The 21,719-nt window shown below is 51.3% G+C and overlaps 1 protein-coding gene and 1 long non-coding RNA gene across 4 annotated transcripts in view; one reads left to right on the top strand and one right to left on the bottom strand.

Annotated features, from left to right (window-relative positions):
* Positions 1-268: 268 nt before the first annotated feature.
* LOC416755 overlaps positions 269-21,719 on the top strand; it is a 34,731-nt gene continuing 13,280 nt past the window's right edge. The window contains exons 1-5 of one of the 3 annotated variants that reach the window (XM_046900775.1): positions 269-1,297; positions 12,063-12,111; positions 14,012-14,102; positions 16,462-16,512; positions 17,826-21,385. The gene's annotated coding sequence lies outside the window, so the exon portion shown is untranslated. The remainder of the gene's footprint in view (positions 1,298-12,062; positions 12,112-14,011; positions 14,103-16,461; positions 16,513-17,825; positions 21,386-21,719) is intronic. The other 2 variants (XM_046900776.1, XM_040647772.2) reach the window with 2 other exon arrangements.
* On the bottom strand, positions 2,455-17,883 carry LOC112533456. Its single transcript, XR_003077717.3, has 2 exons — positions 17,720-17,883; positions 2,455-17,617 (listed from the first exon to the last, which is right to left on the bottom strand). It is a non-coding gene; the product is annotated as an uncharacterized LOC112533456 (long non-coding RNA).

Here is a 21,719-nt window from a genome sequence, read left to right as displayed (position 1 = left end):
CAGACCCTGACTCTGAGGGGAGAGCAGTACTGGTGGCTGGTGGCTGCCCTCCCACCTCACAGGCTGGCTCTGTCCTGGCAGCTTTTTGTGCCTGTTTCCCTTTTGGCTGTTAACTTGGGTTGGTAAGTTCTTCCAATCCCCTCTCAGGCTCGTGCTGTGCAAATGCATTTATTGGTCCCTGGGCTGCCTGTCCTCTGCCTTGAGCAGCTGGGGGGGCAGAGCCGCGGCGGAGCAGCCTACAAAGGCTCTCCAAGGGATCCCCACGAGTGCAGCTGGAACCACCTCCCGAGGCCTGGGAGCCCCTCTCCCAACAAAACCAGGCCTACCGAATCTGTAACTCAAGCAACTGATATTCCCTTCTGACAGTTGTTTGAGGAGTGCTGGGTGTGCACCGTGGAGTTGGCATCTGATGACCCCCAAAGGATAAAACAATCTACGATCTTTCACAGGGGAGGAAAACCCCAATCCTACCGTACCTTCTCTTTGAATTAGAAAGAAGAAAACCTTACCACTTCAAGCAAGACGAGAATTCAAACCCCACATAAGAAGAAAAGATTTTTGAAGAGTAGAAAGCATTATACCTGCAGTTTCTTAACAAAACCAAGGAGGAATACTGCTGTTTTAAGATATATGGAGCTGTGACAGAAGATCCTCTGCCTTTCTGCTGAAGTTATTTTACTCCAAGGACAAAACGGTTCTGTTTTCTTTACTTAAATTTTCTTTTGCTGTCCACAGTGCTGCTTTCATACTTGGAACTGAAGGGAAGTTTGCAAGCCACACTCGTTTAGAAAATTGAACTTTGACATTACGTTACTGCAGTGCTTTGGTTACCGGCAACAGTTCTTTCCCGTGGATACTGACACACCTGCGGTGTTTGGCACATCTGTCTTTCTCCCTTTGAGTACATTGACGAGCATTAGCCACCAAGATGGAAGAAGTTTGGGTTGTGTATCTGTGCCTGATCTTGTTTGTCATCGTGGTTTTTCTAATGAAGCATAACCCACACGTGGAGGAGGCCAAGAGAGAGATGGAAAGCAAAAGCCCACCACCTTCCTCTTCCTTTTTTCCCAGTAACGTTGGCAAACAACTGGAGCACACCCAGGAGGAGCTGGAGCACTACCTGGAGAGGTTAACCCACGTCTTCTTTGACACGGATGCCAGGAAAAGGGAGGGCCACCACGATCAGAAGTCCCACCATCACCAGCACAAAAGCGCCGATACTACGTCTGAAGCTGTGGAGCACTCAGGAAAGGAAGCAGCTTACTCTCCACATCTGGCCAGCCGTACAAGGGTTCAGGTACGAGGCCCGTCCAAACCTTCAGGCCCCGGCAGACCCACAGCTCTTGCCTGGGGAGCTAAGCCTGTGGAAATGCACAGCCCATAAATTTGGATGGGGAAGAGGTGGGGGGAAAGCCTGGCTGTTTTGAAGAATAACTGTACTTCCATATTTTTGCAACACTGAGCAGCCGTTGAGAGGAAACTGTGTGTGACGTTACTTTTATATATGCTGCAAGTATGAGAGGTTAACGTTCACATCAGTGTCTATGCATGCGTGTGTATCTACCTCAATAACGTTCCCTCCTGTGTGAACAGAAGCAGGCTTCATTCCTTATTTTAGGAAATGATCGGGTAAATTTTTATCTGTAAAAATCTCCCACTTTTCCAACCTGCAGCAGTGTTTGGCCACTTTGCTCAGGCAAAGGTATGGCCAGGTAGGGCACAGGAGCTCTGCAGACACCTGGCCTAGCCCACACTGAACACGTGCTATTGAGCCATGAGAGAGACTTGGGTAACTTTTCTGCTTTGCATGAAGGTGGTGCACACTGTATTCTGAAAACATGAGAGTTGCTATTGGCAACCTGCAAGATTCTCTTGCTTGGCCAAGGTACTTATTTAGGGAGTGGAACAAGATGCATGCCTTTATATTTTTATCGTTATCCTCATTGCAATACATCAGATTGTGCCCTTGAGATGACAGAGTTGCATGGCAGCTATGCAAGGCTGTGTTACTTTATGCTAGCAGCTGTTTATAGTCTTCATTCTTGAGACACGTATCTTGCAGTGCCAATACCCCGCTGTGTCAGTGAGCACGTTCTGGGCCCAGGTGAGAACTCCAGGACGAAGCCGTCCCCTTAGAGGAGAGACAGACCTTGATGTCAGTAACCACAGCCTGCCAAAGAACCAAGAGACAGGTTTCCTTTCATAGCGTTGAAGGTGCTGCTATAAACAGCCTTTCTGGGGAGCCAGGCAGCTCCCTGAGAGTGCATCATACCTTCTTCGTCAAGAGCTGCCTGAGCTATTTGGAGGACTCAATGCATCCACTTGGAGGGAGAGAGGCAAACATACGAAATGTGAGACTGTTGTGCAGAACACATGAGTGGAGGCAGTAATTCCTGTGGTTATTTATTTACTGGCACCTTTCATTTACTGAAGTCAATGCTATTACTTTCATTAGATCCGCTGCGGATCAAAAATAGCACTGATTTTTCATACGAAAATGCACTGTTGCAAAATAACATCTTACTACTGAAGTACAATGGAAAGCTTTTCAACATCACTTGGAACAGCATTAGTGCCAGAAAGGCAGGGTTTTTAATGATGGCCGTGCAAAGTGTGCTGGGACAGTTCTGGAGCAGTATTTGAGTGTGTGTGGTTCCCCAGCTGTGTGGTGTGATGGAGGTGTCATTTCTGTGCCACCCAGGAGTTGGGTTTGGGTGGATGTATGAGGGCTTTTCCCTCTGCTGGGCCGAGGAAGGACCTGCTCAGGGAAGGGGTAGTGTTCTTTTCCTTCTGTACGTTTCCTGTTTCCTTCAAAGCGAGCGTAGGTTGGTGGGAAGTGCCAAGTTAGGATCTCTGGAAAATGAAATCCTCAGTATTGTCTAGCAGAGGTAGGATGGCTCACAGCAAAAGCTCCTTTGGATATCACATCAGTCTTCTTAAGCAGCCACATCTAGAATTTCTGCTGGCTTTCCTGCCTGGTTCTGAGAAAGCAGGCAGCTGGTGCTGCTGTGGGAGGGAGGTGGCACAAAACCTGCTTTGATGGAGAGAGGAAACACCACCCAACCAGGCTGGGCAAGCATTCAGCTGCAAACCTGATGAGATTGAGAACAACAGGAATGGTGCCGGCAGGAGGCCTTGCAGATTCTTTAGAGGTACTGAACTTATTAAATGGACTCTGATCAGGTCGTGGTTGGTCAGTGTCAGTGCAGACACTTCTGTTATCCCATCTTCCACCGGAGGAAGCTCTCCTGTCTTTTAAACAGATGTTCAAAAGGATCTAGGGGTGTCTGTCCTTCGTTGCACTCATCTAAGCCTTTGTCTAGTAAGATAGAACCCCTGTTTTCTTATGGATTTCTATTTGGTTTTGCACATGACTGTACTAAATGAACTAAAAACCATTTCCAGAGACTCCCTGTTCTCATGGAAACTGAGCGGTCCCTCATGGCAGCCAAAACAGAGGGAGCAAACAGTCAGAATTAACGCCACAAAGTGCAGGAGGGTGGGATGGGTGAAGGTGGGACAGGGCAGTAAGCAGACCATGTAGGAAAAATGTACTCCAAGGGCTTCCTGCTTCATCAGGCTAAATCAGAGCGGGGTTATTCTCAGGTTGTTTTCAGAAGCAATGAAAAATGAGTGGTAACAGATGGCAAAGAGGCGTGGGCCTCCTACTTGCTGGTAAAATAGACCAGCAGCCAAGCTGAGGTACCGTGGATGGTACTGAATGTGTTCCTGTTAGGACAAGGCAGGATCTGGAAGCCTTTCAACACAGCCACAGGTTTTAGAAAACCCTCGGTGTAACCCTCGGTGTCAGCTCTGGGCCACGCGGTGGTGGAAGCACAGTGCCCCAGCTGGGGATGAGCTGAGAGCTGTATCCAAAGGGATGCGCCCTGTGGCAGAGGGAATCCCAGCTCCGAATGGTCATGTCTGAAGGTGCATGTCTGCAGTGGTAAATGCATGGTAACTTCCCCAGCTTGAAGGCAGTGACTCTCCTGATACCCCACCAGGGGCCCATGGTTGTGCATGCTGTGTTTGACACGAGTCAAAAGGTTCAGTGCCAGCAGTGCTGCTGCTGCTGGAAGTGCCTCCCATGGTCGGTAGATGAATGCAATGCCGCCTGTAATTGGTGAGCCTCCACCTGCAGCACTGCATCCAGCTCCAGCCATGGCACAGGGACATATTTAAAGGGAGCTGATAAAAAGGATGGAGACCAACTTGTTACATAGTCTGATAATGATAGGACAAGGGACATGGCTTTAAACTAAAGGAGGTGAGATGTGAGGAGGAAATTCTTTACCCAGAGGGCGGTGAGGTGCTGGCACTGCTGCCCAGAGCCATGGGTGCCCCATCCCTGGAGGTGCCAATGGCCATGGATGGACCCTGGGCGGCCTGAGCTGGGGTGGGCAGCCCATGGCAGGGCTTGTGGGGGCCCTCCCACCCACCCATGCTGTGGTTCTATGACATCAGGATATATATCTGAAAACAGACGTTTCACATTTGTGCTTCAGCCCTCACTTTTAAAGAGACACATTCCAAGTAGCACATGGGACTTGAGGTTCACCGTAGACACGATGAACTTCTAAGCTTCCCTTTTAACATGAGAAGACAATTCTGCCCTGCTTTTCTTTGCTGTTAAGGAAGTGAGGTCATTCCAGCAAGCTGATCAGAGGCTCAGTACCTATCAAGTCTATCATCGGTAATGAGGTTTACAGGTATGGAATTTCCTTCCCCTTGAATCACTTTCCTTGTCCCAGAAGCTGGTGACGTTTAAGTAACAGCTATATTTGTAGTCTAGCAGGTTAGGATTTTTTAACTTGCAAGATTTAACTCCAGTTGGCTGAAAAATTAATTGTGACATAAATTGTGACATTCATGTGATCCATAAGAATCCAGCATGTCCCAGCAGTTGGTAATGTGAGCCAGCAACCAGCCATGTAGATGTGCATGGATCTGCTCCATGCCTTACAAGAGAAGGACTAACAAAGGTGGAAAAGGAGAAGAAAATTCCTGTAATAGTTTGTGCTTTGTTAGCTTGTAGGAGGTTTTGTATACACGATGTCTGGGAGGTGATACAGAAGAATATTCAAAGAGTAAGCTAACACTGTCATCTTGCACACCCCCCATTTTTGGGCTCGTTGAATAACTTCTAGCTTCAGCAATGGATGTAGGATTCTTGTTAAAGAAGGTAAATGGAGGGGTATGAGATGACAAATAAGCAGGAATATTAGAATGGTAGAGGATGGAAATTCATGTTCCTCTGTGGATCTTTGCTCTTGAATGGCTGTCCAGGCTGGATGTTTCCAAGAGCTCTGCCCCAGGTTTTGAGGACTTTGTGTAAGCAAATTTCAGCCTTGGTGTTTGCTGTCAGCTGGTTGTATTGTAAATGTTATCATTTGGTATCACCATCACATTTTGCAATGGGGCATCTTTAATCGTGTGACTTGCTCATACAGCTGGGTGAGATAAGATGAAGAAAGAATACGTGGCTGACTCAAGAAGTAATTCGGTTATTTGAGGAAAGATTAGAAAGGGTGGATATTATGTGATGGAAAACTGATGTATGTTTGGTAGAGCCTTGCGTCTTTCCTTTCGTGGCTGTTTGAATGAGGTATTGGTGAGATCAGGCAGGTGAGGTGGCAGCAGCAGGAGAAAATGACCGTAAACAGGCAAGCAAGGTCTTAATATAATACCAATAATAATGTCAGTATGGCTTTATCTTATTGGCATGTCAGTTTGTCCTCCACACTCTGCTCAGCAGTGGCAGTGTTCCGGCCTTTGATATATAGGAGTCTGTTTAACTGAAGGGAAATCTCCATCACAGTGTTGTCTGTACCCTGCTCTGAGTGTCACCAGGCCTGCAGCAGGACCCCTGCCCGCCCCTTCAGGTGAGCAGAAGTGACCTCAGGGGTATTCACACTGTTTAACTTCAGACATTTAACTTAAGTGCCCTGAGGCACGATTTGGAGCATTGCAGTTAGGAGCAAAAATAGAATGCCTAATGTAGCCTTGATGAAGGGTGTGATTAACCATGTCCCAGCTCCCTTGCCCTTAGCCTGTACCACCCTAACTGTGGTATTCCCACTGAAGAAGAGAATGAGATCTAGAAGTACAGCATTGCAGCTCAGAAATACCAAAGCCTTTCAGTACTTGTAAGCACTTACAAGGGGCCTAAACCCTTAACTTGTCTAACTTGAGAGGGAGGAGTATGCCTGATCGCAGACTTAGGTGCCTGCAAGTTCAATACATAAAGCCTGAGCTAATTAATCATTGCTGCTCCTGTAGACAAGGGGAAATCGGGCATCCTTGGAGGGTGTTCCATTCTGTGCATTGGCCCCTCTGTTCAGATGGGTTGCCAAAACTGGGTGACGAGTCCTGGCCCCTTTGTGGCACAGCACTGTGCAGGAGGGATGCCCGAGCTGCTGGTGGAAACAGGCAGTGCAACTCAGTTGGAGCAGTACTCCACTCACACTAATTAGCTCAGCGTTCTCCTTACCAATTATTTTATGTTGCTTCACAATTTGCAGATCACTGCTGTAGGTTTTTTTTCAGGTTTTCATGAGAGGGGCAGAAGTGGCCCATATATCTCCCTAATTGCCACAGCCAATGGGCCAGCAAAAGAAAAAGGGTCTTTCCACTACACTCAGGGTAGTGGAAGGGTTTTCAGGACATACTTTTGTCCCAGGGAGAATGCATCCCCTTTAATCCCAGTTAAATAAGTTATGAAAGAGATTAACAGATGAGCAAAACTATACTTTAGTCTTAAAACAAAATGCCTGTTACTTGGGCAGTCGTTCTTGTGATCATTCTGTGGTTTAGAGGCAGTACAGAAACTGACCACGTATCTCAGGAAATTGCATGCAGACAGAAGGCAGTCTTTCAAGTGGGTGCCTGAATTATTGACTTGGCTTCTGTGGCATCCTTTTTTAATCCAGTCCAGTTGTTAATAAACACAGGTCAGTAAACACATCTCCTGTCTGTTTGGTACCTGCCAGAGTCCTGCCATGAGCCATTGCTGTCCATGCCTTGCCTTTTTAATAGACATGCATGGGATTGTGTGCTCGGGTGGTGTTGATCTTTGTGCTTTTGGACAAACGTCCAGTTCAATGTCAATTCAGAAAGCATTAATCCAAATGTCAAATGTGTCTGGGAGAAAGCCAGATGAAGAGAACAAGGCCAAGGCTCTGCACCCTGAAGGACACAGGGAAGTGAGCTGGGGATGCCGGTGTGCTAGCTCTGTTTCCTTGCAAAAACGTGGGTTAGCCAGCAGAACTGCCAAGCATCGGATTTACAGCGAAGAGCAGCACTGGCACGGCTGTGAATTTCTGCCAAACAACAGCATGGCAATCCAATGTATGGATTTCTAAAGAACTACATGCATTCGTGGAAACTGGGGCCATGAGAGGCTCTTAAACACTCTCATCCCTGATTGCAAGAACCAGAAGGATGAATATCTACATAGAATTAATTAAAAAACGAAACAAAAACAACCAACAATCTTGTTACCTTGTGTCTGTCATGTCCTAGATTTGGATATGACCGTGATTCAATGACCATCTTCCTTCAGCAAATGGGATAAGCTGACCAGGGGGAGGCAGGGCACAGTGCTGAGCATTCAGCAGCCCGGCCAGAAGGGATGAGTTTCTCCAGTCCTGGCAAACACACAAAGTGAGCTCACAGATAAACCAGCAGCACCATTTGTTCCAGCCTGCCTCACTTCTGATAAACCAGGCTTCAAGATCTTCTGGTCATCAGAAGGGAATCCAACATGGTTGCTAGCTATCCACATCGCAGGAATGAGCAACGATACCAGAAGGTGTAATGACAGATTTACAGTCGATCACATATCAGTCCTCGGGTCGGGGACAGCTGAAGGGCTTTGTGAGAAATGCTGGTGTGTTACGGAGGGCTCTAAAGGAGTACATGAGTCTACAGCAAGGCGTGGAGCCAGGTTGGGTTAAGCCCTTTGAGGAACCATTATAAGTCCAAAGGTAACTTCCTAAACAGGATAAACACTTCCTTCTGCCGATGGGACAAAGATACCACTTTCTTGGGATGGATCAGTTGGGACTGACCCGGGATTTGGGAGCTGACGGTGAGGTAATAATAATTAGCATTGAACCCTTTTTGGGTTCCTAGTCTTTGGTGAGTAGGACAGCATTATGGCCAGGGCTCAGCAGCTCTGGGTTCTGTGCCTCACTTCTCCGCTTCAGCTTGGATAAATCTCATTGCAGGCTTTATTCAGCAGAACACTTGGAGGCAGCCCTCAAGACCAGGTTCACACAGAGAACAGTATTGTTCTTCAGATAAACTCTGATGGGCTGTTTGGGGCCACTGCTAAGCATATGGCACAAGTTGCTCACCTTCGAAGCCTTTGAATGCATGTCAGGAAGGTTGGAGAGTCCATTATGCTGCCAGGAGACACAGCCTTAGCCTGCCTTCTGAAAATGAAGTCAATCCACCCATACGTAAGTAAGCTGTAAGGAAAGGGCAGTGTGGAGCTGCAAGAGGAGAAAGAGTAACAGCTCATCTAAACCTTTTAGCATTCTAACCGTGAGATGAGGAAGGGAACTGACCAGGAATAATGAAAGCTTGCCTGCAGGGCCGAAGTTAAAAGGTGCCAGCTAATGCTCTGAGGCTGTGGAGGCAGATTAAGGTGACTAAAACAGAAAGGATGTGATGAAGGGTCTTCCTAAGAAAGGACAGACTATGCCTATGGCACGTCCAGTTTGGCAAAGGAGATGTAGGCATCCAAGAGATGATGCTTTGGCAGAGACACCAGGATAAAACACCGATATTAAGGAAATAGGTGGAAATATTAAAAAAGGTTTTGATTTTACACAGCACAATTTTAGAACAGATAAGGTGATTCCAGGTTCCAGCAGGACCTGGAAGAAAAGAGCTGATGGCAATGTGAGCACAGAGTGGGCTGGAGGACTGTGAAGAATAGGACAGTAAACTGGAAAAGCAGGTGAGTAGGAAATGTAAAAAAGAATGTGACTGAGAAAGAATGAAGGGGTGGTGTTTGGGGATAGAAAGCCAGATAGGGCCAGGGTCAATGACCAGGGTTTGTGGACTTGTCGACTGTCAGTAGTGGTTTCATCAGGGCTGGAAGTGAAGAGTCAAGAATTCAAGAAGCCATGGGACGACAGGGTTGAAAGGAGCAGGTCAGGAGTAGCTAACTGAGCTTCCCCAGAGTGAACAAAGAGGGCTGGTGGCCAACTCAGTAGGTGGACAACTGGGCTGGGAGTCACTGAGCCCAGAGAGCCTTCAGGATGGGGAGAGGGCAAGTCAGAGTGGGGAGAGAGGAACAGTGAGGAGCAGCCTGGAAGAACTCAGTGAGGGGAATTGCCAGAAAGTGGTAAAACTCTCTGTAAGTTTGAATAAAACTCCCCAGCAGAGCTGCTGAAGCTGTCTGCCGTGCCTATTGTTTGCCCACTCAAGTGTGAAGATCTGTATGTTAGTTTAAATCACTCCTAAGCTGCTCTAAGTCATTTTTGCTTTGCCACCAGCACGCGCCTTGGCCCAGCTGACTGTAGTGTGTTGAGATGTGGTCATTTGATCTCTCTTGTAGTGAGCCTGAGGAAGGATGGAGCAAAATCACTGCTTGCATCTGGCCAAAGGCACCAGCACTTCTGTGGGTGGCAGTTCCTCGACAGGCCTGAACTTGATTCTGTAATGTCTGCTCTGCATCAGAGGCCCTTTGGGATTCAGGAAGCGCAGGTCGGGGCAGCCATAACCACGTAACAGCAGGTCGGGTGTGAGGGAAGCGCTAATCCTGTGTGCAACTGCTTGGCAGGAGGAGATGCTGTGGTTTCCCTATAAACCGTTTGTGCCCAGGGGAGCCGGCTGTTTTGAGTCCTACGCCAGCAGCTTGTCAGGCCCTGTGGTCTGCTCCTCCTGCTGCTCCTGCTCAGGCTCTGCTCTCAGGCTCTGGGCTCTCTGGGCATCGTGGTGTTTATGTGAGGCCGTGTCAGAGGGCAACGCTTTGTGGAGCAGCTGGAAAACCCATGGCTCTTAAAAACTGCCTCTTGTTTGGAACCAGTCTTGGTCCCAGCATCCCCTTCACCCTTGGCCACTGCCTGCCCCTCCACCTGGCAGTGCGGGGCTCCTGTGGGCAGGCTGCTGGTGTATGGGCAGCCCAGCTAGCACCTCATTGAGTTACAGTCAGGCCCCCGCAGGAATGCAGGGCCCTGCCAGCGTGACCCGTTCAGATATCCCAACCAACAGCAGGAGCCACTGGCTGTCTTTAAACCAGATAGGTCAAGTTAATGTCACAGCGCAGCTTTGCCAGAAGGAAGGCTTCTGGAGCGTAGTCTGGGGGTGATAGCTGGGTTTGCTTTTCCTGTTTGTCCTGTATTTTTCCATTCCTTTGTTCAGCCGCTCCTTCCCCCAGTTTGGCACTGGGCTGTTGGGAAGGCACCAGGTTTGGGATGCCAGAGGGCGGTGGTGAAGCCCTGGTGGGCCAACTTTTCCCTGGGCTGCTCAGATGGCCTCTGGGGGCTGCTTGAAGCCCCTGGCTGCTACAGGATGAGCCACTAAATAAAAAGAGACCTCTGGAGGGCAGACAACGCTCAATCAAAAGCCCAAGCAGCAGCAATCTGTCTGTGCACCCAGCAAGTCTCAGCCTAAAGATCAAGTCCTGATCAAGCTGCTTGTGCCTGCCATGCGAGTAAGGAACGTGACTCCTTGCACCAGCTCCCTGCAGGGAAACTTAGTAAGCCACGGCTGTGCTTGGAGACAAGAGGAGCAGATTTAGGAGCAGAGCGCAGAGATTTACTTTACAAGCTTTTGAGGAGTGACCCCAAAGGGCGCCGCCTGTGAGCTGACCCGAAATGCAAACCCGCTGTTCACAGCATCAGCAGGCAGGCGCTGGGCTCACAGCTGATCCACTGTAATCCATAGGCTCTAGGAAAACAATCTAACACATTCTCATCGTTAAATACTCGTGTGAGAGCTCGGCAGTCTCTTGTATCTGGTTTGTAGCTGCAGCAGAGTTTCGCTGGCAGAGCTCAGTGCTATTTGCTGAGAGAGAGCAAAGCGTGGCAGCTGGCTGCAGCCCTGCGTGTTTGTGCCTCCCTTGCTCTGACACAGCCCTCTTCCTTAAGTCACGTTCATTTCCAAGCTGCCATAAGCAGGATGGGCGCAGAACATGCAAGGCGCAGTCAAGAGCCCAGAAGGTATTTTGGGGTTGGTTAAAAGGTGATTTCTGTGCTCAGCTGCTCTGTGCCCAAGGATGAGTCTGAGCTGCTGCAGGGAGGAGCAGTGGGGCTGCAGTGCAACGAGAGCAGCCACTGCGTGGGGCTGTCAGCAGCAGAGGGCACTGACGGTGACAGCAGTGTGTGGCTGACATGTACAGGACCAAAAATGATGCTTGCATGTAGAGTAAAGCAACTTAGAGTTGTGTTCTTTCCTCCCTGTGATGGTAAAGGAAGGGATCCTTTGTTCTGATCTTTTGAAGCCAGTGGAACGGTTTCCTTTATTATCCCAAACCACAAAGCCCCAAATGCTCACCACCCAGGGATCAATGTCTGTGTTTCCACTGAGAAATTCTGTGAAACTTCAAACGCCGTTTCGCCTCATTTCTTTTCCCAGTAAATCTTTTTCCCTATATGCTGTGGCTGCTGAGTTTGTTCGTCGTCGTTCCTCCGTGTGCACGTCAGCCATGCCAGTGGTGTCTGTCGGAAGGATGAGCAGTGGCTGCTCTTTGCTCTTTCACCCCAAACTCTGGAGCATGCAGTGCCAATTTTCAGGTCTCTGAATGTTGCTTTTTTAAGGGAAAAAAAAAGTTCTGAGAAGGACTTTGCTCTTGAAGTGGTTGCACAGCAGCATAACCGAAGGACTCGCGCTGGATGGGATGGAGACCACTTTGCTGGGTGGAGCAGCTGAAGGCAGCTGAGAGCAGGAGGGCTTCAGCTCTGCTCCTATGGTGCCCGTGGTCTTAATTGTAGCGATGGTGGAAAGCCCCAGGGCTTCCTGCCCTTCTCTCAGAGCAAAGGGACAGGTCAAGGAGGCACCCACCTGAGGTTGTTATTCTTTTTTGTTTGTTTTGTTTTGTTTCTGAATAGGAGAGAACCACTCCTCCTGGAAGCACTGAGAATATTGTGGAAGAGATTGGTGAGTTGGGCCAAACTCTAAGATTGTGCTTTTGCCACTTCAACTAGAAGTGATGGGGTGAAACACTCCTGGCTTTGCCATCATCCCTCTCGTGCATGAACATCTGTACTTCCAGCCAACTGTTCAGGTTCCTTCCTCGTTAGCGCTCAGAGTCCAGTTGTGAGTGCTGTGCAGTATCTGCTAGGCACGGGGGGTGTCGTTGATTTCAAGACCAAAGTTTATCTTGTCCCCTTACAAAGCGACCCTTCCTTCACGTGGGAGTGGTGAGACCTCAAGTTGAGTCCTCAGTGGGCAGGGCTGGTCAAATGAAGGAGGGCTTCGCCAGGATGGGCCGCGTGGGGTTCATTCATGTCCCAGCCCTTCAACCACCAGCAGGTTCCCAACCAGCCCTCAAAAACACGTAGTCGACAACTGCTTTTGGTGGCAGCTTCTGGAAGCTTTAGATGTTTTGCTACTATCATCCACAACAGTATTTTTTTGAACAACATGAAATAACTAAATCCATGTTTTGTTTTAGAAGAAATCTTCTGTTGCTGAAAGAAGAGCATTTATCAGTAACAAGATAATCTTAGTGCAGATGCTGTTCTTACGAGGAGAATATTTAAACCTTTTCACCTCCAAACCTACTTTGGCCTCCCTTACCTCCCCCTGGGTTTGGTTGCTCCCCCTTTAGCATTAGTGGGAAAACACAGTGGGTGATTCCCACTGGACCCCTGCACTTGGCATCCCGCCTGTGTGTTCTAGATAGATGCACTCACTTGTGAATACCAGCGTTGCCTGTTCAACTATTTAAATACTTATATATTAGTCCTATTGTGAGCATCCTTGCAAATGCTTGCCTTTGGTCTGCAGCACCTCTAGAGGATCTTCATGTCCCAAGGAGCCACTCACCAAAGGCTTACTGCAAAGCCAGCTCTCAGACTGGCTGGGCCATGTGTTGGATGACTTGACTAGCTCTCCAGCAATGTAGTATTGTGTGTATCAAAGGGAAGGAAGCCCTCATAATTTTCATTTCCTCTGCTTTATCACACACAGGTAAAGCCACTTCACCCACTTCCTTCCTCATTATGTAAACCCTACAGATTTGTGTTTGGAAACCTCAGCTTATTTATATACAGACCTAAGTTACCTGCACACACATTTAACATAACAACTGTGTGTGCACCATTCAACAATGGTGAAATGCGTGTGCGACACACAAAGCACAGGCACAGCTTTTCAGTTCACCAGTGGGCAAGGAAGAGACCGAACAGTGACACACTGATGGCAGCTCTCCAAAAAAGGACCAATTTCTGGCCATTCTGTTTTGTGCTTTTCTATGCTGCCTGAACCGATGTGAGAAACAGAGCAGGTGAGGCACTTCCTAGGGAAGCAGGAGAGACAGCTTCAGGTTCTGGAGGAGGGCATGCTGCACTCATCAGGCCAGCTGTCTTGGCCAGCATGGAGGAGAAAGGAGGACGATGGCGTGGCCATGGAGACATTTGGTGACCATTCCTCTGTGTGCACATAAGGACAGTGAGCGTGCTGGAAGCCAATGACTCCCTAGTTCTGCCTGTGTGGGTTTGGATAAATCACGGCTGCAGAAACCCCTCCTGGTTCTTGGAGAGCGTGTGGGCTGTGGTCTCCCTGTGCTGTGCAGTGGTTGTGATTGCAGGAGGTCAATGTGCTGGGTTTCCAAACATACCACCCCACTGGAAAATCAAGCTGGAGAGGATAGAGGTATTTTCAGCCAATGAAGGGGGGCCAGTACAGCATTTACATGGGATGCAGCACTTGGGGCAGCCATTCCTAACCTCCTTAGCCCCACCAGCATCTACTGCCACACAAACTTCTGCAGGGCCTGCTGAAGACTGCAAGGAGCTTATCAACAGAGCTGTATCTCTCTTTGTCCTGCTTCCAGAACAAGCGGTTCAGGAGACGGTAGACACAGACCTCTATGTGAGGAGAAGACAGCACCCGACTGCTTCCAGGAGATACCGTGGGGGTCACTGGTAAAGATGGCTCTCCATGGGCACCCTTGTTTTGGCTGTAGCTCTCCTTGTAACCTCCTTCCTTTATTTTTTTTTGCTCTCCTGGGCTCTGTTTCTGCTAAGCTCAGACGTGTCCTCAAGGGGTTGGGGTGACAGGAGAGCTGCTGGCACCTCCTGGTGGTGTTGGTGGCCCCATGGGGAGGTGTTTGGTGGCCCTGCAGCAGGGGGCTGCTGCAGGAGGCGAGAGGAGCTGCAGGAGGGGGTGAGGGAAGGGTGATATTGTGAGGATGGGGGATGTGGTGAAACACAAAATAGCCCCAGGATATTTCTCCTCCTCTGATGTGTGGTAGGAGCTCAGGCCACGCAGGAGAAGAACTGAAGAGCAGGTGGCACCATTTCCTTCCTTGATGTGGGCCAGTGAAGAAAGGTTCTCATGAGTGACCTGAATTGCTTGACATGTCAGCAAGGGTTTCCATCACTCACTGTGTCTTATCTGGGGAAGTGCAGTGGAAATGGAGAGGTCTTTCCAAATGCAATGCCTGTGGGTGGCAGCTGAGCCCCTGATGGCACCCAGTGTCCAGCCAGCATCCTGTTGGTCTGCAATGGCCATGCAAGGCACTGCAGCTTGATCTGCCTTGTCTGAGCTGTCCTCCATTGCTGTGCAGACACACTGGGAGTTGTGCTCTGGGTACAAAGAGGAAAGGCTTCATTACTGTAGCACAGCCACTGCATGCAGGCTCATCCCTCAGTCTGCTGTGCTGACGGACCAGAGCTGAGGAGACTGAGAGTGGGCTCAGCCCAAAGTTTGCCATGACCCAGATGACAGGAAGGGGGGAAATTGCACCTATGGACGCCCCAGGTGTGCTCTCATAGCCAGGCAGCTGTCTGTCCAGATTCCTGGCCACTTTGGGAAATGTAGGAGAGCGATGTGGGTGTGGGGATTGTGCAAACAAGAGAAGAGTGTGACTACCTCGTGCTGTTCAGCCACTAAAAAGCACCTGCTTGGGATTCTTTTTCTCTTCGCTGTTTCACTGCTCAGCACTTAGATGCACTCAGAGAACACTTCTGTAATCCACAGCTTGGGGGAGCTCGGTTTCACACAGCCACACTGCGTCGTCGTGCTTTTGTCTGATGTAGTGCACAGATGAATGCCCGTGCATCCAGAGACACGTGCGTGTGTGTTCTTCTAGAGCATCCTTGCTCAGTTCCTCCTGCTTTAGCACACGTGAATCGTTTGTGCAGGTTTCATGAACTAAATGCAGTCAAAAGTGGTTTACACATGCACGCTTCTTGTTAGGGACTCCCTCCCAGCGGTGTTTGTGATGCACTATTTGTATGCAATATGTCATATCATATACAGCATGTGTGTGTGGTATGCATGTGTAATGATACAGTTTAGCCTTGTTTTGGCTCTGCAAGGTAAGCCACCCCAAATCCTCTGTCGGGGCAATTTAGAGCTGACACAGAGCCCCTGAGCATCAGGTTATCTTGACAGCTGAAGTAACCTTCCTCAGGCACGCCAAGTATCTGCCAGTTTATAATTAGAGCCCTTTCCTTGGCAGCTGCACCAGTGCAGTGTCAGCTCAGAGGAAGGTGGGGAGAGTGGAGGAGGGCTCCTGGTGCCTCCCTGCACACTGCAGAAAGGGCATTCAGAGAGCCCATCTTCCAGAAGGCAGCGAGCTGGGAAGAGGACGTCCCTTTCTATCAGGGCTGCTGAAAGCAAGAATTTCTCATGCTCTCAGAGCTGAGGGTTCCGGGTGTGTTTTGACCACCTTTGCAAACGCCTGGACAAACAGCCTCAGCTTTTCATAGCTGAAATGCTCTTCAAGAGAGGACAGCAGGCCCCTGCATGCTGGAAGGGCCTTTGACAATCTGATCTGCTGTGGTTGCCGGTTTGTTCGTCTGCACTGTGTCACAGCTCAGCCCTGGTCTTGCTTCATTCTGGTGTTAAGTCCAGCTTGGGACTGCAGCCATTTGGGTTTTACACCCGTGCAAATAAGATGAGAATTCAGGCTGGAGCTGTCAGCGTACAAAGAGCTCTGCAACCAGACAGGCAAAGAGCAGCCTGGTGGGGCCGGTTCTCCTCTCTCCCCATCCCCAGTATGGCAGTCAGGGTAGAGCACTACCCCAGCCAAGCAGTGGGATGCTGCCAGAAGGTTCTCATTTTGCTCCCCATGATTTCAGCTGCCATGTCCTTAGGCCATGAGATACATCAGTAGGTCTCACCTGCAATCGCTGGGCTGAGGACCACTGCTCTGCCTTAGCGAGTGTCCTCCCTGCAAGGGTGATGCCGCTGGTTTGTTTCTGCTTTAGCTTCAGGATGCAATTGTCTTCCCTTCAGTAACTGCCTGCATGTTTTTGTTCTGTTTCTTTCCTGCAGGCCTGAAACAGCCAGCCAGCCTGAGACCGACAGCAGTTAGAGCAGTTGCTGGTACGTGTCCCTCCCCTCACTACCCATTGCATGCAGCTCCATCGTGGGTTAGGTGGCCACAGCTTGCGACACCCCTCTGCTGTGGTCATTACACGTGGCTGTCCTGTTAAACCCTGTGTCCATGGATTGAGAAACAGGTGGTCCCTGAAGAAGGCCACCTCTCCTCCCCGCTTCCTCTGTCCATGCTGCCCAACCCAGGGAGACCCCAGGCAGCGCTGCAGGCTGGGGGGTTGGGCTGATGTCCTGAGCTCAGCCTGTGCTTCCTATAACATCCCCAGCGGGCTTGGGGTCCCATTGCTTCTTCCTGGCCTGCATGTCATTGCCTCCACGCTTGGATGCTTCAGGGAGGAGGACGGAGGGTGATCCCATCTCCTCTCTGTCTGCACTGCCCCAGCACTGCAAGGCTCCTGCCTTGGTCTCATGGTCTCTGTGTTTTCTATGCATACCTTGTTACCAGTTTGAGACGATCTAGGCCCTGCTGGGATACAGCCTGAGCCTCTCTGAGCAATACAGAGCTGCTAGAGGTGTTGCTGGCTGGAGGACTTTGCAGAGCCACCTGAACAAGCTGCTCACTCACCTGAAAGAGCTGCAGTTGCATTCACTCGGTGCCCAGAGAACTCCCAGGGCCCAGCAAGGGGTTGAGAGATGGTGAAAGCTCCCCTGTTTGTCAGGGGGATCAAAAAACCAGAAATGGAAATTTACCTCTATAGCCATTGCTGTCATCTGCCTTGAAGTGAATCTAGCCCTGTAGTGGAGGTTTGCTCCAGGGGAGCAGTTTAAGTGCCCACCAGTGGCGCCTGGTCCCATCGGAGCTGCCCCTGGGATCCCTCCAGCCTCCCACTGCCATTCCCAGAAGGGCAGATCTTCCGTAAGCCCCGAGTTACAGCTCTCACACCTTGCAGAGCTTTGGGTGCCTCATAGCATCTCTGGTGGAACTGGAAACCTGTGCTTAAACACCTGAATTGTGTCCTGATTTCATCGTGTTTCCCAAATAAGCTTGCATTTGATGTTTGCCCCGTGTGCACATGCTTTGCATGGTGTAGGAAAAGGAACTCTCCCTCCTCTGCCCTTGTGGAGATCTCAGCCGTCTGCTGCTGGGAAAAGACTGGGAAAAGACAGGGAAGGGAGAGGAGGAAGCAGAGCCCACCATCAGCACCAGCCCTGCTGGGTTTGCCTTCTCACCAGGACACGGTCCACCAGCACTTACCTGCTCCTCCTCCTGCAGTCTCTGTGTGCTTCCCACTCCTGCAGCCTCTGCCTTTGGGTACCAACTTAAGTCCAGCCTCACTCCCTGTCCTTCTGTTCCCCAACAGCTCCGGCTTCCATGGCGTGTGGTGGCAGCTTGCAGAACTTAGCAGCATTGCAGCCTTCCTGGAGGAGACCTGGAGTGAACCAAGGGGTTTGGTGGGGGGGGGGGGGGGAGGATGGGGTCAGGGCATCTTTATGGCATACCTGGGTGAGGGGAAGAGGAACACTCCACATTGCAGTTCTACTGTAGGTAGGGCAAAGAGCTTTCCCTGTGCTGAGGCCAGGTCGGGTACATTTGCTGTTTCTTGAGAATTAACACTCCTTGTTTGTAAAGCTGCAGTGTTGATCTAATCAGAAATTCACTGGCGGCATCCCGCACAGCTGCTGGGGCTGGCAGGCACCGCTCTGCACCAAGAGAAACAAGCAATGCCTAAAAACAGAAGGCGGAATCTCAAGAAGCACCAAATGATTTGGCCTGGCCAGTTTCTTTTTGAGCGAGGCACTGCAGTAAGTGTACCTTACTGTTTCAGGTACCTTGCAGAATGCAAAGCTATTCCATGATCTGAGAACATTGATAGCTGGCAGCTGGCTGGCTTGACCCTGCTGGCTGAACTGAGATGGGGTTTGCACACACACTGCTGACACGGGGGCTGGCAGTGCTTGGCTCCATCGGGGGTTCCAGGCAGAAGCTGTTGCCTGCTGCTTCAGTTCAATATCTGCAAACTGAGAGAGGAGCTAGAGAGTGCTGGGGCTGGACACTGGAGGGTTCTCCCTCTCCAAAGCCCTTTCCCATATGGCAGCACTTGAAAGTCAGAGAAGTTGGATGTGACCAGTGACACTGTGAGACAGTGACAGAGGCTCAGTGGGAAAGAAGAGCAAACAGAAGGTAGAAATGCTTTGGGTGTTGATCCACCATCTGTAACCCGCTAAACCCCATCCACCGGCTTTTCAGTCCCTTCTTTGCGATGTAAAGGCTGCCCCGAAGGCCTTGCAGCTCTCCCTCATCTGCTGTGGGTGCTGTGCATCCTTGTGCCACAGTCCCTACCAATTCATTTCATCTGCCAGGAAAAAAAAGAAAAAACACCTCTACAGACCTCTCAATTCACAGCCATTCCAGCCAGCAATGAGGGGAGGAAAAAAGCTGAAGTGGATACACAGTGAGGATTTCCTCAGGATTTCATCTAGAATGGATGCAGATGAGCAGCATAAAGGTGCTGAAAATAGCCTCCAAGCAGACAGTGGCCGCCAGGGTCACCCTGTGTGTGGTGCTGCCCTTCCACGCAGGATCCTGGCGGCACACAAAGCCTGCAGCTCCTGTAGCTCTGCCCAACCCCCCCGCAGTCTTCCTAAGCCCCGACATCTAATCCTAAGGGTGGGGAGCGTGTCCTTGTTGGGGGCTGTGAACTCCTGCCTGAATACTTCACCTTGCCCCTGGGATGGGCACGTAACCCCTCACCCAAGCAGCAGATGCCTGACATCTCTCAGCCTACAAGGGACAGGCCAGCAGCAATGAAAGCGCTTTGCTGGAAGCAGCACAGAGGTCTCCGGCTTCAGGAGGGCAGGGAGTGTTAGATTTGCTTGCAGCAGTAGCCTTAGAGGCAGCACACGCAGCAGCCTGCACTGTAGATGTAGCAGTGAAATGGAAAGGTCCTGTGAATGCAGGGAGGAGCTCAGAGATGCCTCTGTTGCAGCAGCAGAGCAGTGCTGCTCCGCACACACACAGCTGGGCACGGCTCACCACAGCTGGGTGCTGGCACAGGCCGGGGATGGCCCACAACCTCGCACCTCCCACGGCCATCCATGCATTGGCAGCTGGGTACAGGCTGGGTACAGGCTGGGTACAGGCTGGGTACAGGCTGGCCTCACTTCAGGGTGCCTGGAAGTCTCCCCAAGGCAGCCTCCAGCAGCACATGTCTGTGTGCACAGCAGAGTCAGCCCGTTCCTTGTATGAACCACGAGCGATCGGAGCAATCCCAATAAACACTGAGCTCTTAGTGCCTCCTGCCTGCTGTGAGCCTCGCCGCCCCTCTCTGGGCTTCACCTCCCCACCCCCCCTCCCCACTCACTCCACGTGCCTGGTGGCACCTGGGCCACCTCCACCCGGCCACACAGCATTGTCTGGGCACAGTGCCTACGTGTCACCAGTGGGACGTGGTGCAGAACTGTCACCTCAGCCCCATGCTGTCTCCAGGCACATCCCTGCTACTCCCCCGGCCCGGCGGTGTGCACCCTGCAGCCAAGGGACAGCAGCTGAGCTCACTCCAGCACCAAAGGGCTCCGCTGGAAGGAAGGCTGCAGCCTGAGCTGCCCCCGGTGGGACCCCCCCCACTGAGATGGTGGGGTATGGACCCCCCCAAGGCAGTGAGAGCTCAAAGCTTTCCTCCTCATGCTATGGCCCAGGGCTGCTGGCCCACATCCCTGCAAAGTGGACACAAAGAGAATGTGGGCATCAGCAACAGAGCCCGAGCACATCGGCCATGAGTGGGACGTGAGCAGGAGGCCCAACCTGGCCCTGCCCCACTGCCCTGGGCTCCCTGCCCCACACCGGTCCTAGCAGCGGGCTGGGACCACACAGGGGACACCAGGAGCCCTGGCTGTGCCACCTCGGGCCAGAAAGGGCTGAGTCGGGTCCCCCTGGGGAAGGGATTTTCCCCTCCCAACAATTCTACACCACCCTTTGTGGCTCAGGAGCCCCATGATTGCATAAACACAAAGCTTCCAGAAATCACAGGACTGCAGGATCACAGAATGGCAGGGGTTGGAAGGGACCTCAAGAGATCATCGAGCCCAACCGCCCTGCTAAAGCAGCGTCCCTACGGTAGGTCCAGCGCTCTGTCACCCTTACCATACAGAAGTTCTTCCATATGTTAATACAGAACTGCCTATGCTCACATTTTAGGCCGTTGCTCCTTGTCCTATTGCTTCACACCACCGAGAAGAACCTCATCCGTTTGCCTCATGCCTCCCTGTAGATATTTATAGACATGAATCAGATCCCCTCTCAGTTTTCTTTTCCTCAGGCTGAACGGACCCAACTTACTCAGCCTCTCCTCATCAGGGAGGTGCTCCAGGCCCCTCGTCATCTTTGTGGTCCTGTCTTCAATGGTGAAAATGAGCAAGCCCTGTCAGGAAGAACACGGGCTCACAGGACAGTCAGTGGCAATGCCCACAGGCCAGGGCAGCTCTGACACTGCAGAGCTCAGCTCAGTGCTCATCCCTGCATGGCATGCCCCAGTGCCAGACACCATCACTCCAATGGCCGTGGGATGCAGGACCCCGCTGCACTCACTCTGTATGGGCTGCCCCGCACTGCCAGGAGCACTCCAGGCTCAGCCTCTTCCCGGAACAACTGTGGCCCTTCTGGCAGAGCTTCCCCCTCGTGCTGGAGCCCTGGTTTCAGTTACAAGAGGGAGGAAAACACCGAGAACAGCAGGCTGCTGAGTCACCAGCAGGAACTCACATCTGGCTGGCAGCAGGAGCAGCGCTCCAACAGCAGGGAGCTCAGCTAGCCTAGGGCAGGCCGGCCTGCTCCCAGCAGCTCTGAGCCCCCCATGCTCTGCAGGCTGACCCACACCCAACAGCTCCGAGAAACCCATCTCAGCAGCAGGGCCATACCAGTGGAGAGGTCAGCGAAGGGTTCTGAGCAGCCCCACGGCAGGCTTGGGGAAGCAGGGCACCTGATCGGTGGGAGGAGGCTCAGGCTGCCCCTCGCCAGGGAGTGGGGGCCCAGCGCCACCTGGGGAGCTCCAGGCCGGGCTGCGCGCTGGTAGGTGCGTGGCGCAGACGTGGCACTGGGGTGTAAGGGCTCATGGAGGTCCCACGGGAACCCTGTGCCATAACCACCAATGCCGGCCGGGCACGGCCACCCGGCGCTGCCCGAGAGCCCTCCAAATCCTGATTCCAACGCTGAGCCGTGCGAGGGGTGCCGCACAGAGCTCTGGTGGGGCTGCGAGTCCCAG

This window comes from Gallus gallus, chromosome 14 (genome assembly GCF_016699485.2).
Source record: "Gallus gallus isolate bGalGal1 chromosome 14, bGalGal1.mat.broiler.GRCg7b, whole genome shotgun sequence".
NCBI classification, from domain to species: Eukaryota; Metazoa; Chordata; class Aves; order Galliformes; family Phasianidae; genus Gallus; species Gallus gallus.
This window is presented reverse-complemented; position numbering and strand designations above follow the sequence as displayed.